Below are 12,506 nucleotides of genomic sequence, written 5' to 3' on the forward strand. Positions count from 1 at the left end.
TTTGGGACTTTTCTTGGCTTTTCTGCTGGTCAGATGTATTTTAGCGTTTTTCCTTATTTATAGATGTGGCGTTTAGTCTTTAGTGAATTCGCAACTTAAAACAAAAGTCTTCAAAAGTCACAATTCATTCCAAGCTAATTTCTACATCTGCAGCTGTAGATTTGCGCCAAAGTTAGCGACTGTTTTACTTTCACATCTGGATTAAGGCGATAACTCATGGAACACTGCAGAAAACTAAACAATGGAGAACTTTGAAGGAAACTTTTAGATGCAAAAAAAAAGTCGCAAATGAGCACAAGCACCATGAAAAGCCTCAAAAATTAAAGAAAAGGGCAAACCAAAAGTGTGATACTTGTGCCCCAATGAGCTTTATGGGGGCTTATTTACTAAGAGTCGTTGATCGCAGTTTCTTTGGACTGTTCGCTGGTTTCGGTTTGCACTGGGATTGTGTCAGATTGTGAAGCACCTGCAACACAAATTGGAGGGGGGCGTCGGACAATCCGACTGAGCGCAAGATTTAACTTTCAAATTGTGTCGCATCCAATACACTTACATACACCAGAAAGAAGAGGGTGAAGTCTGTCAGACCTGAGCGATCTTAGTGAATTGCAGCACAGAGCATTATACACGGACAATGCACTTGAGGGTGATGTCACACGTGGCGTTTTGAACGTGTTTTTGGCCCTTTTTTAAGCAGTCCGTCAAAAACGCATCCATTTTTTTAGCAGTTTGAATTTATTGGTCAAACCAGTCAAAAACGGATGCATTTTCCAAAAAACACATGCGTTTTTTGACGGACTGCTTAAAAATGGACCAAAAAACGTGTTCAAAACGCCACGTGTGACATCACCCTCACGTGATGCGGTTTTTTAACAGACTGTTTTTTTTAACGGTCCAAAAACGGGTCCAAAACGCCACGTGTGCCGCCGGCCTAAGTAAAGTGCAAGTGCTAATTCTCATTCACAGGCCATCAAAAACGGTAATCTCACATGTGTCCCAAGTATTGTGTTGTGGCGGACCAAAAAATGAGCTACAGGTGTTGCACAGATGTGTATATCAGATGTGTGCACACAACTCACAAACATCTTGTCCACTGAATACAAAGTAGCAACCCTTCAGCTGTGAGAAGCAACTGGAAGTAAACAAACACAAAGCAGAGATGTAAAGAAGCTACAGCGCCCTGTAAATCCATCCCTGTCATCATCTGGGGGTCCTGCTAATACTTGCTTGTTCACATGGATAAGAATGAATATTCATGGAGACCTCGTGTTTCCCGATGCCCCCGGTGTGCGCCCTCAGGCAGATGAATGAAGTGTCGGGGCCGGGTCCATGCATCATCCCCTGCACTTCTGTAATTGAGTCTTGTATTTAAATGAGAACTATCAATTATTAACATTATTTAAACCCAAAGATAAAACCTGGGCCCCCTCCATTCATCACGGCTGAGCAGCGATAGGCGGAAAGCAGACACAAAGCTCCTTATTAATTCATGTCCCTGGACCATTAGCGGGAGCCGTGCCCCCAGCCCCCTCCTTCACGCCTAATTATGTTGTATGTTTTCAGCCACTTGAAGGGGAAGATATTAAAAACGTGCGGAATTAATATCCGTAATGTCTGCAGGACGGACGCATCGCTCCCTGCGCCATACGTCATACACCCCCGGGGGCCACAATGTATTGTCCTACACAATCACCATCTCATGGGAACTGATAAAGGGCAACTCCAGCCACTGCACATAGAGGAAACATCCCGGCACATGATACACAGATTTATCACAGAGATTACACTGAAATATCCGTCATCACCGAGCCCCAGGATGGAGAACAGACTCACATTACTGGAGGCACAGACTTCTCTTATTATCAGTGTCACCCGAATGTACCGAGAGAAGAGATAACTGCTTCAGACGTAATACTGCCTCTTATATACCGCTACTATAATACTGCCCCCCTATGTACAAGAATATAACTACTATAATACTGCCCCCTATGTACAAGAATATAACTACTATAATACTGCCCCCTATGTACAAGAATATAACTACTATAATACTGCCCCCTATGTACAAGAATATAACGACTATAATACTGCCCCCTATGTACAAGAATATTACTACTATAAAACTGCCCCTATGTACAAGAATATAACTACTATAATACTGCCCCCTATGTACAGGAATATAACTACTATAATACTGCCCCCTATGTACAGGAATATAACTACTATAATACTGCCCCTATGTACAAGAATATAACTACTATAATACTGCCCCTATGTACAAGAATATAACTACTATAATACTGCCCCCTATGTACAGGAATATAACTACTATAATACTGCCCCCTATGTACAGGAATATAACTACTATAATACTGCCCCCTATGTACAGGAATATAACTACTATAATACTGCCCCCTATGTACAGGAATATAACTACTATAATACTGCCCCCTATGTACAAGAATAAAACTACTATAATACTGCCCCTATGTACAAGAATATAACTACTATAATACTGCCCCCTATGAACAAGAATATAACTACTATAATACTGCTCCCTATGTACAGGAATATAACTACTATAATACTGCCCCCTATGTACAGGAATATAACTACTATAATACTGCCCCCTATGTACAAGAATATAACTACTATAATACTGCCCCCTATGTACAAGAATATAACTACTGTAATACTGCCCCCTATGTACAAGAATATAACTACTGTAATACTGTCCCCCATGTACATGAATATAACTACTGTAATACTGCCCCTATGTACAAGAATATAACTACTATAATACTGCCCCCCTATGTACAAGAATATAACTACTATAATACTGCCCCCTATGTACAGGAATATAACTACTATAATACTGCCCCCAATGTACATGAATATAACTACTATAATACTGCCCCCTATGTACAAGAATATAACTACTGTAATACTGCCCCCTATGTACAAGAATATAACTACTGTAATACTGCCCCCTATGTACAAGAATATAACTACTGTAATACTGTCCCCCATGTACATGAATATAACTACTATAATACTGCCCCTATGTACAAGAATATAACTACTATAATACTGCCCCCCTATGTACAAGAATATAACTACTATAATACTGCCCCCTATGTACAGGAATATAACTACTATAATACTGCCCCCTATGTGCAAGAATATAACTACTATAATACTGCTCCCTATGTACAAGAATATAACTACTATAATACTGCCCCCTACGTACAAGAATATAACTACTATAATACTGCCCCCTATGTACAAGAATATAACTACTATGCTACTGCCCCCTATGTACAAGAATATAACTACTATAATACTGCCCCTATGTACAGGAATATAACTACTATAATACTGCCTCCTGTGTACAGGAATATAACTACTATAATACTGCCTCCTATGTACAAGAATATAACTACTATAATACTGCCCCCTATGTACAGGAATATAACTACTATAATACTGCTCCCTATGTACAAGAAAATAACTACTATAATACTGCCCTCTATGTACAAGAATATAACTACTATAATACTGCCCCCTATGTACAGGAATATAACTACTATAATACTGCTCCCTATGTACAAGAATATAACTACTATAATACTGCCCTCTATGTACAAGAATATAACTACTATAATACTGCCCCCTATGTACAAGAATATAACTACTATAATACTGCTCCCTAAGTACAAGAATATAACTACTATAATACTGCCCCCTATGTACAAGAATATAACTAGTATAATACTGCCCCCTATGTACAAGAATATAACTACTATAATACTGCCCCCTATGTACAAGAATATAACTACTATAATACTGCCCCCTATGTACAGGAATATAACTACTATAATACTGCCCCCTATGTACATGAATATAACTACTATAATACTGCCCCCTATGTACAAGAATATAACTACTATAATACTGCCCCCTATGTACAGGAATATAACTACAATAATACTGCTCCTATATACAAGAATATAACTACTATAATACTGCCCCCTATGTACAAGAATATAACTACTATTATACTGCCCCCTATGTACAAGAATATAACTACTATAATACTGCCCCCTATGTACAAGAATATAACTACTATAATACTGCCCCCTATGTACAAGAATATAACTACTATAATACTGCCCCCTATGTACAAGAATATAACTACTATAATACTGATCCTATATACAAGAATATAACTACTATTATACTGCCCCCTTATGTACAAGAATATAACTACTATTATACTGCCCCCTATGTACAAGAATATATAACTGCTAAAATACTGCTCCCTATGTACAAGTATATAACTACTACAATACTGCCCCTATGTACAAGAATATATAACTGCTATAATACTGCTCCCTATGTACAAGAATATAACTACTATAATACTGCCCCCTATGTACAAGAATATAACTACCATAATACTGCCCCCTATGTACAAGAATATAACTACTATAATACTGCCCCTATGTACAAGAATATAACTACTATAATACTGCCCCTATATACAAGAATATATAACTGCTATAATACTGCTCCCTATGTACAAGAATATAACTACTATAATACTGCCCCTATGTACAAGAATATAACTACTATAATACTGCCCCTATATACAAGAATATATAACTGCTATAATACTGCTCCCTAAGTACAAGAATATAACTACTATAATACTGCCCCCTATGTACAAGAATATAACTAGTATAATACTGCCCCCTATGTACAAGAATATAACTACTATAATACTGCCCCCTGTGGTGTGGTATACTACTACTAGGACAAGATGCACTGTATAGCGGGTGTATATATATATGTGTTGGGTCCTCCTGGTTCCGGTATTACTGTATACATCGGTAATGTTTGTAGATGACATCTGTGTATGTGAAGTCTGGAGATAGATTTCCCCCACAGATGACTGGGGATCATTACAATATGCGGCGATCGGGAACGTGATCTCGTCTGAACCTCCCAGCGCAGTCTCTCGTTTCCTCCTCCATTAATTTCTCCTTCCAGATGTCGGTGTCATTTCATATCCAGATCTGTGTAACACAAGACGCAGTATGAGACGTCTGCATTGATTTGAGGTTTTTCTATATTGAGAAGGTCATGGTGTCCTCCACCTCTTCCTGGGGCCCCCTGAACCACAGACCCCACATCATGATCGCCTCATCCCATACTCTGAAATAAAGCCGCATCTATGCTTTGTTTCCATTACTGACAGCAAGCAGAGATCTTACAATGGTGAGAAATTCCAGACCTGTTATTTACAGACATGAATTATGTTATAAGCAGATATTCAGGAGCTTCCTGTAAATTAGCTAGGGTGAAAGGTCACATGATGTCCAGTGCTGCACCCCCACCTCCCATGTGATCACCTATGGCACCGCCCCCGCGGAGCTGAAGACAGTAGATAGGGAAGCACAGAGCCTCGAGGCTGCTGCCGCAGTGTTGTGAGCGGATACTTGCGGTGACGTTGCGGCCACACTCGGTGCTCGGAACATTTAGCACAACATTGCAGGAAATGTTGTGACTCGTTTCAGTGTGTCGGTGGCACCTCTGCCATAAAAGCGCATTTTATCTGTGTGTAACGATCGCTGATAAAAGCTAATTATACGATTATAAAGCCACCGCCTGAATCTGCGCTGAGTGCAGCCCCTGACACAATCTGGAGGGATATGAAAGGCGCCCTCCAGCGCTTACTTTATCATGTCCCAGCCTGGCAATGCCCCGCGCCTCCCCGGCTTTCATGCCCGAGCCAAATCCACTGCTTGACAGTTGTAGCGCGGAGTCTATGAATTTATTACTGTCACCCAAAGAATACGATCCCTGGCTCCTAGCCTGGCGCAGCCGTGCCAAGACCCGTCCCCGAGCGCAGCAACAATTATATCACTGCCGGGCACAGGAAGGCGATGAAATCATCACACTGCAGCAAGAGGAGAAGAGGAGCAACCCCTGCACCCACCGAATACATCCTATTACTCTCTGTTATCAGCCATTTCATCCCTGGGAGAGGAGACTGTACAGGGGGATACAATCTATTACTCTCTGTTATCAGTCATTACATCCCGGGGAGAGATGACTGTACAGCGGGAATACATCCTATTACTCTCTGTTATCAGCCATTTCATCCCTGGGAGAGGAGACTGTACAGGGGGATACAATCTATTACTCTCTGTTATCAGCCATTACATCCCGGGGAGAGGAGACTGTACAGGGGGGATACAATCTATTACTCTCTGTTATCAGCCTTTACATCCTGGGGAGAGGAGACTGTACAGGGGGGATACAATCTATTACTCTCTGTTATCAGCCATTACACCCCAGGGAGAGGAGACTGTACAGGGGGGGGGGGGGAGGGGTACAATCAATTACTCTCTGTTATCAGCTCTCTGTTACTCTATTACTCTCTGTTTCATCCTGAGGAGACTGTACAGGGGGGCGAGTGATTAGTGGGGGAGGACAGAAGGCCACAGTAAGAGGACGACAAGGGACCACAGAAAGAAGAGGATGGAGGACTGGAGGCCACAGGAAGAGAAGGACAGGGGACCACAGAAAGAAGAGTCTGGAGGACTCAAAAAGAGGAGGATGGAGGACAAGAGGTCAAAGGAAGAAGAGGCCGATGGTCGCTCAGCCAGGACCTGTATAATGTCTCCCCTGCAGAGAGTTACATTGTATTCATCAGGAGGCTCGTGTTCTTGCTGTCAGTCAAGAGTTAAGCATCTGCTCCGCCATAATGTATCAGTGCAGTTACGAGCTGTGGATCTGTGCTGTAAATTCTCTATACTGGGAATTTTAATAATGCAGAACTGTCATAAAATCTCCAAGAAAGAAAAAAAATATTGTTTTTCTGATTCTTCTGAAGCGATTCTGCCATTCGCGTCGCAAAGCGAAATGTGATTAAAGTGTCGGCGGTTCCTGTCCCGGGATGTGATTTTATTATTTTTAGAAATGTATCTTTCATATGAAATATTAAGTCATCGCGCTCCATACAAATTCCATTACAAGAGGTTGACATCGGCGGCGGCTCGGAGAAGCCGTACATCGGGGAGCTGTCCGCCATACGGGAGGCGGGATTACCATATCGCCGGTGTCTGCACATTCATGTGTACGGTGTAAACATCTTCCCACTCGATACTGACGCGATTAGCGGCTCCTAATAAGTTATTGATGGTGGAGGATGAACAATGGCTTCTGATATACACCGGGGACTGAGGGGAAGTTACATCCACAGGCCTGACAGTCTCACCGCCAACACAGAAGTGAACTCATCCATGAAAAGAATGTTTTCCGATATTTACTTTAAAAATGCTCATAAAACAATAAGTATATTAATTAATATTGACAAAACATTGTCACCATAAACAAGAGGTATTGTAATTCTAAACTTATGTTGGAAAAGCAGAACATTCCATAGTGAAAAATGTAAATTTTAAGAATTTTTTTTTTCCCAGAGAAATAAGGGGGAAAAAAATACCACATAAAAGATGCGTTAAATGTTAAGCACGAGATTGCGTCATTAAGGGTTAAATGTGTAATATGGCATCCTGGGCCTGAACCTGGCCGATACTTTACAGCTCTGCTCAGTAGCGCCCTCTTACTGCAGCACAGTGTGAATGCTGTCATACAGTAAAGGTAACAAAGTCACAATTCTAATAGCACCAATCCGCTATGTGACATCGAGTTTTACAGGCCACATCAGTAGCCTCCATCATGAGGATGTATGACCACTGCGGCACCTCTCCGGCCTCAGACGCTTGGTCCTGGCGTCTCTTGCTCAGAGCTGTGCCCTACATTGTGAATCGTCTATAAACTGATATCTGAAATTATAATATCCTGCGTTCTGTACCCCATGGCCTCCTTTATATCCTGTGCTCTGTACCCCAGTAGCGGGTGTTGTACTGTGGCCCCTGTTATATCCCGTGCCTTGTACCCCAGTAGCGGGTGTTGTACTGTGACCCCTGTTATACCCTGTGCCTTGCACCCCAGTAGCAGGCGTTGTACTTAGGCCCCCGTTATACCATGTGCCTTGCACCCCAGTAGTGGGCGTTGTACTAAGGCCCCCGTTATACCCTGTGCCTTGTACCCCAGTAGCAGGCGTTGTACTAAGGCCCCCGTTATACCCTGTGCCTTGCACCCCAGTAGTGGGCGTTGTACTGTGACCCCTGTTATACCATGTGCCTTGCACCCCAGTAGTGGGCGTTGTACTAAGGCCCCCGTTATACCATGTGCCTTCCACCCCAGTAGTGGGCGTTGTACTAAGGCCTCCGTTATACCATGTGCCTTCCACCCCAGTAGTGGGCGTTGTACTAAGGCCCCCGTTATACCATGTGCCTTGCACCCGAGTAGCAGGCGTTGTACTAAGGCCCCCGTTACACCCTGTGCCTTGCACCCCAGTAGCAGGCGTTGTACTAAGGCCCCCGTTATACCCTGTGCCTTGTACCCCAGTAGCAGGCGTTGTACTAAGGCCCCCGTTATACCCTGTGCCTTGCACCCCAGTAGTGGGCGTTGTACTGTGACCCCTGTTATACCATGTGCCTTGCACCCCAGTAGTGGGCGTTGTACTAAGGCCCCCGTTATACCATGTGCCTTCCACCCCAGTAGTGGGCGTTGTACTAAGGCCTCCGTTATACCATGTGCCTTCCACCCCAGTAGTGGGCGTTGTACTAAGGCCCCCGTTATACCATGTGCCTTGCACCCGAGTAGCAGGCGTTGTACTAAGGCCCCCGTTACACCATGTGCCTTGCACCCCAGTAGTGGGCGTTGTACTAAGGCCCCCGTTATACCCTGTGCCTTGTACCCCAGTAGCAGGCGTTGTACTAAGGCCCCCGTTATACCCTGTGCCTTGCACCCCAGTAGTGGGCGTTGTACTGTGACCCCTGTTATACCATGTGCCTTGCACCCCAGTAGTGGGCGTTGTACTAAGGCCCCCGTTATACCATGTGCCTTCCACCCCAGTAGTGGGCGTTGTACTAAGGCCTCCGTTATACCATGTGCCTTCCACCCCAGTAGTGGGCGTTGTACTAAGGCCCCCGTTATACCATGTGCCTTGCACCCGAGTAGCAGGCGTTGTACTAAGGCCCCCGTTACACCCTGTGCCTTGCACCCCAGTAGCAGGCGTTGTACTAAGGCCCCCGTTATACCCTGTGCCTTGTACCCCAGTAGCAGGCGTTGTACTAAGGCCCCCGTTATACCCTGTGCCTTGCACCCCAGTAGTGGGCGTTGTACTGTGACCCCTGTTATACCATGTGCCTTGCACCCCAGTAGTGGGCGTTGTACTAAGGCCCCCGTTATACCATGTGCCTTCCACCCCAGTAGTGGGCGTTGTACTAAGGCCTCCGTTATACCATGTGCCTTCCACCCCAGTAGTGGGCGTTGTACTAAGGCCCCCGTTATACCATGTGCCTTGCACCCGAGTAGCAGGCGTTGTACTAAGGCCCCCGTTACACCCTGTGCCTTGCACCCCAGTAGTGGGTGTTGTGCCTGGTGTAATATCCATTGTACTGCGGCCCTTCCTCTCATTATGCAGATGAGATTAGTGCGGGTGCGTCGTCTGCGGCGCAGTGTAAATATTGGATGATTACTTTATTATCTGATGACAGGTAAAGCTGATTTACTGCCGGCTCCAGCAGATTCATCACGGCCACACAATGCCGACCACACGGAGCTTTTCATCAAGGCAGCCGATTCCCCATTTACATGTTAAGTCATTGCTTTTAATTTAATTGGTTTTCATGGAGCCGACTGTGTGGTGGGATCCCTGAGGATAACGCAGAGACAAACCGCAGCGCTCAACCAAGTTCAAAGATTTGTCTTCTGCCACCAGATGGGAAAATAAATGGATTGCGAGGAGACAATCCTGGTAGCCGGCACCGCCTGCCTTACATGTATCACAGAGAGAAAGGTTAGTCCTGTGATAAGTCACAACTCAGGAGACTTGTGCAAGATCAAGACTGAACACGAGGGGTCAAGGATGGCTCCAGAGGAGAGCACATTGTCCCCAAGGATCACACAGTGGCCCAGATATATCATTGTGTCCGCACCAGTTTTCTGTCTTTTCATATGGCACATGCATTTATTATGTGTATGCGCCAATTACGTGTTGCACTTTGTCTGACACTTTTATAAACTGTTCAGCTATCATAGTTTGCGCCACATTTAGTAGTTCGATTCGACAAAAAAGATGCAACCTTGTCACATCCTGGAAACAGACCGGATTTACTAAGAGCGAGCGGCACCAGTGGATTATCTGGTGCAGCCTGCACATAAGTGATGGAACTGCACGAAGACAGATTATACCAGTTTTCATATATGGGGGTCATTGTATCTCTATAAGAAAGGCAAAAAGGTCAGCGCCATGTTTCTTTCATGGTCCAGCTTGGTGGCATCATCCAGAAAATCTACTTTAATGTGAGATGTTAATTGGTTGGAAAAAGTCAAGGAGGAGGAGAGTTCAACACTGAAGTCAAGCTCTCCCTGTCTCTGAACATCTTCTCTCCTGTGATTGTCCTCATGCGCTGGACTTCAGGAGATCCAGTTGAGGATGTCCCTGGATGCAGGGCCATCAATTACAGTGAACGGGGTGTTCTGAGGCAGAGAGAGCTGCACGACAACATACTGGTAGTGGTTTATTCAGACAATTTTTGATGACAGGTTTCCCAGGTTCTGCAGCTATGTGTCCTCACTATGGAGGGGCAAGGGGTTCTGCAGCTACGTGTCCTCACTATGGAGAGACAGGGGGTTCTGCAGCTATGTGTCTTGACTATGGAGGGGCAGGGGGTTCTGCAGCTATGTGTCCTCAGTATGGAGGGGCAGAGGGTTCTGCAGCTATGTGTCCTCAGTATGGAGGGGCAGGGGGTTCTGCAGCTATGTGTCCTCACTATGGAGGGGCAGGGGGTTCTGCAGCTATGTGTCCTCACTATGGAGAGGCAGGGGGTTCTGCAGCTATGTGTCCTCACTATGGAGGGGCAGGGGGTTCTGCAGCTATGTGTCCTCAGTATGGAGGGGCAGAGGGTTCTGCAGCTATGTGTCCTCAGTATGGAGGGGCAGGGGGTTCTGCAGCTATGTGTCCTCAGTATGGAGGGGCAGGGGGTTCTGCAGCTATGTGTCTTGGCTATGGAGGGGTATGGGGTTCTGCAGCTATGTGTCCTCAGTATGGAGGGGCAGAGGGTTCTGCAGCTATGTGTCCTCACTATGGAGGGGCAGGGGGTTCTGCAGCTATGTGTCCTCACTATGGAGGGGCAGGGGGTTCTGCAGCTATGTGTCCTCACTATGGAGGGGCAGGGGGTTCTGCAGCTATGTGTCCTCACTATGGAGGGGCAGGGGGTTCTGCAGCTATGTGTCCTCACTATGGAGGGGCAGGGGGTTCTGCAGCTATGTGTCCTCACTATGGAGGGGCAGGGGGTTCTGCAGCTATGTGTCTTGGCTATGGAGGGGCAGAGGGTTCTGCAGCTATGTGTCCTCACTATGAAGGGGCAGGGGGTTCTGCAGCTATGTGTCCTCAGTATGGAGGGGCAGAGGGTTCTGCAGCTATGTGTCCTCAGTATGGAGGGGCAGGGGGTTCTGCAGCTATGTGTCCTCACTATGGAGGGGCAGGGGGTTCTGCCGCTATGTGTCCTCAGTATGGAGGGGCAGAGGGTTCTGCAGCTATGTGTCCTCAGTATGGAGGGGCAGGGGGTTCTGCAGCTATGTGTCCTCCCTATGGAGGGGCAGGGGGTTCTGCCGCTATGTGTCCTCAGTATGGAGGGGCAGGGGGTTCTGCAGCTATGTGTCCTCAGTATGGAGGGGCAGGGGGTTCTGCAGCTATGTGTCCTCACTATGGAGGGGCAGGGGGTTCTGCAGCTATGTGTCCTCACTATGGAGGGGCAGGGGGTTCTGCAGCTATGTGTCCTCACTATGGAGAGGCAGGGGGTTCTGCAGCGATGTGTCCTCACTATGGAGGGGCAGGGGGTTCTGCAGCTATGTGTCCTCACTATGGAGGGGCAGGGGGTTCTGCAGCTATGTGTCCTCACTATGGAGAGGCAGGGGGTTCTGCAGCTATGTGTCCTCACTATGGAGGGGCAGGGGGTTCTGCAGCTATGTGTCCTCACTATGGAGGGGCAGGGGGTTGTGCAGCTATGTGTCCTCACTATGGAGAGGCAGGGGGTTCTGCAGCGATGTGTCCTCACTATGGAGGGGCAGGGGGTTCTGCAGCTATGTGTCCTCACTATGGAGGGGCAGGGGGTTCTGCAGCTATGTGTCCTCACTATGGAGGGGTATGGGGTTCTGCCGCTATGTGTCCTCAGTATGGAGGGGCAGAGGGTTCTGCAGCTATGTGTCCTCACTATGGAGGGGCAGGGGGTTCTGCAGCTATGTGTCCTCACTATGGAGGGGCAGGGGGTTCTGCAGCAATGTGTCTTGGCTATGGAGGGGCAGGGGGTTCTGCAGCTATGTGTCCTCAGTATGGAGGGGCAGGGGGTTCTGCAGCTATG

General features: G+C 46.2%; 1 protein-coding gene across 2 annotated transcripts in view; it reads right to left on the reverse strand.

The window, feature by feature from the left end:
• GFRA1 (GDNF family receptor alpha 1) overlaps nucleotides 1-12,506 on the reverse strand; it is a 150,090-nt gene that overhangs the window by 55,348 nt on the left and 82,236 nt on the right. The gene's annotated exons all lie outside the window — the stretch shown is intronic.

Source organism: Engystomops pustulosus, chromosome 11 (genome assembly GCF_040894005.1).
Source record: "Engystomops pustulosus chromosome 11, aEngPut4.maternal, whole genome shotgun sequence".
NCBI lineage: Eukaryota > Metazoa > Chordata > Amphibia > Anura > Leptodactylidae > Engystomops > Engystomops pustulosus.